The 5,192-nt window shown below is 34.2% G+C and overlaps 1 long non-coding RNA gene across 1 annotated transcript; it reads right to left on the bottom strand.

The window, feature by feature from the left end:
- Window positions 1–1,187: 1,187 nt before the first annotated feature.
- On the bottom strand, window positions 1,188–4,486 carry LOC133856611 (uncharacterized). The gene is made up of 2 exons (XR_009898230.1): window positions 4,042–4,486; window positions 1,188–2,017 (listed from the first exon to the last, which is right to left on the bottom strand). It is a non-coding gene; the product is annotated as an uncharacterized LOC133856611 (long non-coding RNA).
- Window positions 4,487–5,192: the final 706 nt, after the last annotated feature.

The raw sequence follows: 5,192 nt of genomic DNA, 5'->3' as shown, positions 1-5,192 counted from the left end.
TCTTGGGAGGTGATGGAGAGATCCTGTAAATAGATTTCCGTTGACCTAAGTGTAAAGGGGAATTAAGTTGGTGGTTGGGGTAATAATGGAGAGAGGTGAGGAAGGATAGGGGGAAAATCGATTCCGTACCGGTCGCAAATCTCTGCCCGTTGTCTGAATTACAGAGCATGGCGATGAGGGCGTTTGGCTCGAAAATGGGAATCTCACAGGCTTTTTCTTTATTTGCATGTGACTGAGGGGATATGAAGAGAGGTATGCATCAATTTTTAGAAGCGAGAGAGAGGATCTGGAGATGGGAAGGGGACTGAGCGTGTTTCGGCGTTATGGTGGTGTCGGTGGGTTGATGGCGTGAGAAGAACGAAAGGAAAGTCGTGAGAAGAGGGGATGGGCGTTGAGTTGTCTGAGGCGCACGTTAGTTCTGCTGAGGTGAAATGGTTTGGCTGGGAGGACCGAGTCTTCAACGGGAGGAAAATTCAAAGAGGAGGACTGAGTGTGGCAGTGTTTTGTCTCCAACTGTCACGCGTGTCACTGTTGGTGATGGGCAAAAAGGCAATGAGAATTAACTGGCAATTGGTTGCCAAACGAGTCCAGTATTAGGTTCTTTAGTTTGACCAATCACTTATGGAATCCTCTCACTAAGATAAAAAATATTTCACATGAATCATAGCGGTAAAACCATTTATAAAGTAGGTTGTCCCTTCCATGTATCACAATGTAAAACATTCATTACATGCGTATGTTGACAACTTAAATGTGCGAACCCAAGTGCAGGTTGTCGCGAAGTAGTAATTCTCGGAAGTCCAAGTGCCGAACCACTGGGATTTTAGAAACAACGAATACTAAAAAAAAAAAAATTAAGAAAAATTTATGACAGATGATTTAGTTGAATGATGCAAATAAAATATATAACGAAAAAAAAAACAATTAAAAAAAAATCGCTAAGGCATTGGGGTTTTACTTTTAACAAAATTATAATATTTATTTCGCAACTCATGCGATAACCAAAAATTATATCAGTAAATACCAAGAGAAAATATCAACAAAAGATTAATATTAAAATTGATTGATTTTATTATGCAAAATTGGTTATTTGATTTTGCAAGGAATGCAAAGTATTCACTGTACCTATGGTTAACAATGAACCAAGGAATTTTGCAAAACTAAAACTTTTTTTTAAGAATAAATCATGCAATCAATTAAAAAGATCATACATTAAAAACCATAAAAGAGTTAGAAAATAAATACTATAATCTTATTAAAAGTTTCACCCCTAACCTCAGGTAGAGATTTAGCTAGACATAATTACGTAAATAAATTTCATCATTAAAATTCTAAACATAAACAACAAATCTTGAACCGTCGCCGATGACTTCTTCGATCTGGAGCTGAACGTCTTCTTCTCTTTTCCTTCAATTTTCAGATCTTCAACCTTCTCCACAATGTCTCCTATTTATAGAGAAGTTCTCTTCAACTTTTGTGTGTCCAGCAGCTAAAGAGACGTGATTCTCGTGCATGTGTGGAGCAACCATTATCCTCATCTTTTTATTTGCACAATTCACACCTGTTTCTTCACGCATCTAGGAGACTAGGACTCTAAAATGCATACTTCAATTCAATTTGGGCCTTTTGTTCTCCTTTCTCGTATAGACTTCATTTGTCTTCCACTCCACTTCTTTTCTTTAATGCTTTTGTCTTTTACTCAACTTCATTTTCACAATCTTCTTCTACTTTATCTGAACAAGTCTTCTTGGTCTCCTTTTGTCACGCCCCCATTTTGGGATATAAGGGAAACTCGAACTTGAGTGCTAAAAACATACAAATGAAAGCATACATTTACAACATATAGATTGTAACTTCCTGTTTTATTATTCATGCCTATTAATAATTCTTTACAATGTCATGAATTTCAAAAAGAGACATACTATACAATATAAAGGTTTGGTCGGTTCACAACGATCTATTGCTCTTAGCGAGGTCTACGCCATTACAAAGAAATGACTTCGTCATACAGGGTCATCTGAAAAGATTTGGGGAAAAATTGGTGAATTCGACAACTCAGTAAGGAAATCACAACACTAGGTAAGTAAAACATGTTATAATATAATTAACAATTAAAAAACAGAAATTAAAAATAATTGAACAAGGAACATGAATAATAGCATAAGAAATTTATAAATAACTAATTAAATCATTTTCTTCTATTTTCTCTTAAAAGCTGTAAGTGTAGTTTTCCCCCTTTACAGACTCTACACTGTTATTACTCGTGAGCGGAGCACATTGGCTTTTATCCAAATGACCTATAGACTCATTCTGTCCTCACAGGGAAGAGTCGCCGAGTTGGGGAACTTCCCTAGGTGAAGGCCAACCCCAACCGGTAGCACACACCTTCGCGTAACCGTCCTTTGGTGTGCTTGTCATGCTACCCTATATGGTATCGATCATAATTGTAATAGTGCCTCAGGGTTAAACAATTACTGCACATGAACGTTTTCTGTAATTCTGTAGGCTCTACATAACTGTACAGTTTACTTTAAAACTATAATAGCCATTTTCAAAACTATAATCATGTGCAAATTTTAAATTTTAGATGTTCTTTTCATTCAAAACTGTATTTATGTATAAATCATAAACTTTGGAATGCTCTATAATCATAACTTTGAAATGCTCTTATTCATAACTGTAAGTATGCATAATCCATAATTTTGAAGTGCTCTTGATCATAACTGTAATTATGCATAAATCAAAACTTTAAAATGTTCTTAATCATAACTGTAATTTATGTACAAAATTATTGAATAATAACATATGAGTAATAAAAGCTTGACATTGAAATAATTAAAACCACGTAAGTAAATGCTTCATAAATTCCCCAACACTTTCTCAAAAGATTTGTAATAAAATCTTGTTGGGAGTTTTTCAGTGTTGCATCCCCTTACCTGAACCTGCCATTAGCGTCAGGATTGACCTTCTACCTAAATAAATTGCAATAAGAAGTTTAGAGAAATATTCTGAGATTTGAAGCCTAAAACTTAAACTAAGGTATCCTATAACATGTAACCATAGATCTCCAAATTATACTACCTATCTATATTTATAAATCAACATTATTATTTAGTAGACTAAATCGTCAACATAAACTAGCACAATTTAGAATCCATTTTATATCTCAATTACCCAAAGGAGTCTAAAGAATTTGTGAGGATTACTTTGAGGATTTTTATAGAAAAACTACTGGAAATCATTTTATCAATTATCGCTTTATCCAAACTCCTTTTCTCATGAAAACACTCAAACTTTTTTCTTAAAAAAATACTCATATCATTTTCCCGTATAATTTCAAACACCCAAAATCATTTTCTTTAAACATTAAAATCATTCCAATCTTAATCTTCTATAATAAAACACACCATTGAAAACAATTACTAAAACCATTCTACCAACCCCAATTGATTAATACCCACCAAACAGAGGGCATCCAAGATCCAATTCAAATTATAATTGACTAAAAAGAGAAATACCCCAAATCAATATACATACATAATCACAATCAACCAAGCCCAGATTTTACTTAAACGCAGCAAGATATATGAATAATATGATCTTCAAAATAGGAAAAAAAACACATCCCTTCAATACTGTATATCAACCAGTTAAAAATACTACCCACAACCTAATTTAATGAACATACACGGCCAACATTACAAAGGAGAAATTAAGCCTCAAAGCATCTCACCATCAGTCAAAACCAGAAATCTAACTCCAGGCAACACTTAATTTAAGAAGGATCTAATTGACTCTACAAGTAAACCCACTCATCCCACCAATAACCGTAACACAGCTGGTTAAGAACAAGGGATACCCATCTCCAAAATTCATCAAATCCAACTCAACCAAAACCACTCACACACGGCCAACATCACAAAACCCAAATTCGGCCAACACACAACCACGAATTTCTACCCAAAATTCATCAACAACAAGCCCATAAATCAAACTAATTAACAATCAGTTAAAGTAACTGAAAATACAAGGTTCACTTACCACAAGGATTTCCACATAAATCCACCGGAAAAATCACCCAAAAACCGCCGGAAAACTCTCCCTACCTCACCGGATACTTTCTTACCGAAGACCCACCGAAGAACGACCTCCAAACGCCGAAAATCACGCGCTCCGGTCACCGGTTGACGACCCAGAACCAGACGACACCTCTTGCTCCTCCGACTCTGACCCATCGTCTATCGGATCCTCTCTCTCTCCAGTCAATCTCTCTCTCTCGGCATCTCTCTCTCTCTCTTTGTCGGATCTCTCCTTCAGTCCCCATCTCTCTCTCTCTCGTTCAATCCGACTCTCTCTCTCTCGATCTCTCCCTCATTTCTGTCTCTCTCGTTCTCCTTTCTCTGTTCCAGATAAAAGAGGAAAGGAGAAAATAAAGAGGAAAGAAGAAGAATAAGGAAGAAAGAACAAATAGAGAAGAAAAAAGAAACTCAGTAATATACATTGAGTGGTGCGAGTTCTGTTAAGAGGGGAGTTGGCTAATTTATAAGATTGCTAAACTTGCTTAGCAAGTTTATAAACTTAAGAGTTAAGTTTATTAACTTGAGTTTAAATAAAATATTCACTTAACCTAAGTTAACCTAAGTTAATCTTAAAAATATCTAGTTACCCTATGGTTAACTTTTATATAGTTAAATTAACTAGAATTACTTTTTAATACAATCTAATTATTATTAATTATAGGTATTATTATTTAATATCTCCCTAGAGTATAATTTTAAACCCGTTTTGAGTCCAATTCGTTTCATAATTAATGTTAATTTTTAAATATCATTATTACAAAAATATTATGTACAATAAATATTACAAAATGATATTATATTATTCCACAAAAAAAAATATTCTCATAAAGTAATATTAGGAATATTATTATCCCAACTAATTCACCAGATATTTAGCTTTGTCTATTAATCAATTTAGAACAGGCAATGCGTAAATATGTAATTATCAGAGTAATGTTGGGTGACATAAAAGTGTGGATTGATTGCCACAAGTCTTAAAATCTAAGGTGTTACACCTTTTGCCTTATTATCTCTTTTTATAGTTCCTACAAAAGCATAAACTCTTGCATTAATATATCATTTAAGCTTAAGATTAGTAATTAAACAATATACCATAACTAAATGTAAAATGCA

The sequence above is a fragment of the Alnus glutinosa genome, chromosome 14 (genome assembly GCF_958979055.1).
Source record: "Alnus glutinosa chromosome 14, dhAlnGlut1.1, whole genome shotgun sequence".
In the NCBI taxonomy this organism is placed as follows: domain Eukaryota; kingdom Viridiplantae; phylum Streptophyta; class Magnoliopsida; order Fagales; family Betulaceae; genus Alnus; species Alnus glutinosa.
The sequence above is the reverse complement of the archived record's forward strand: the minus strand, read 5'-3'. Positions and strand labels throughout refer to the sequence as shown.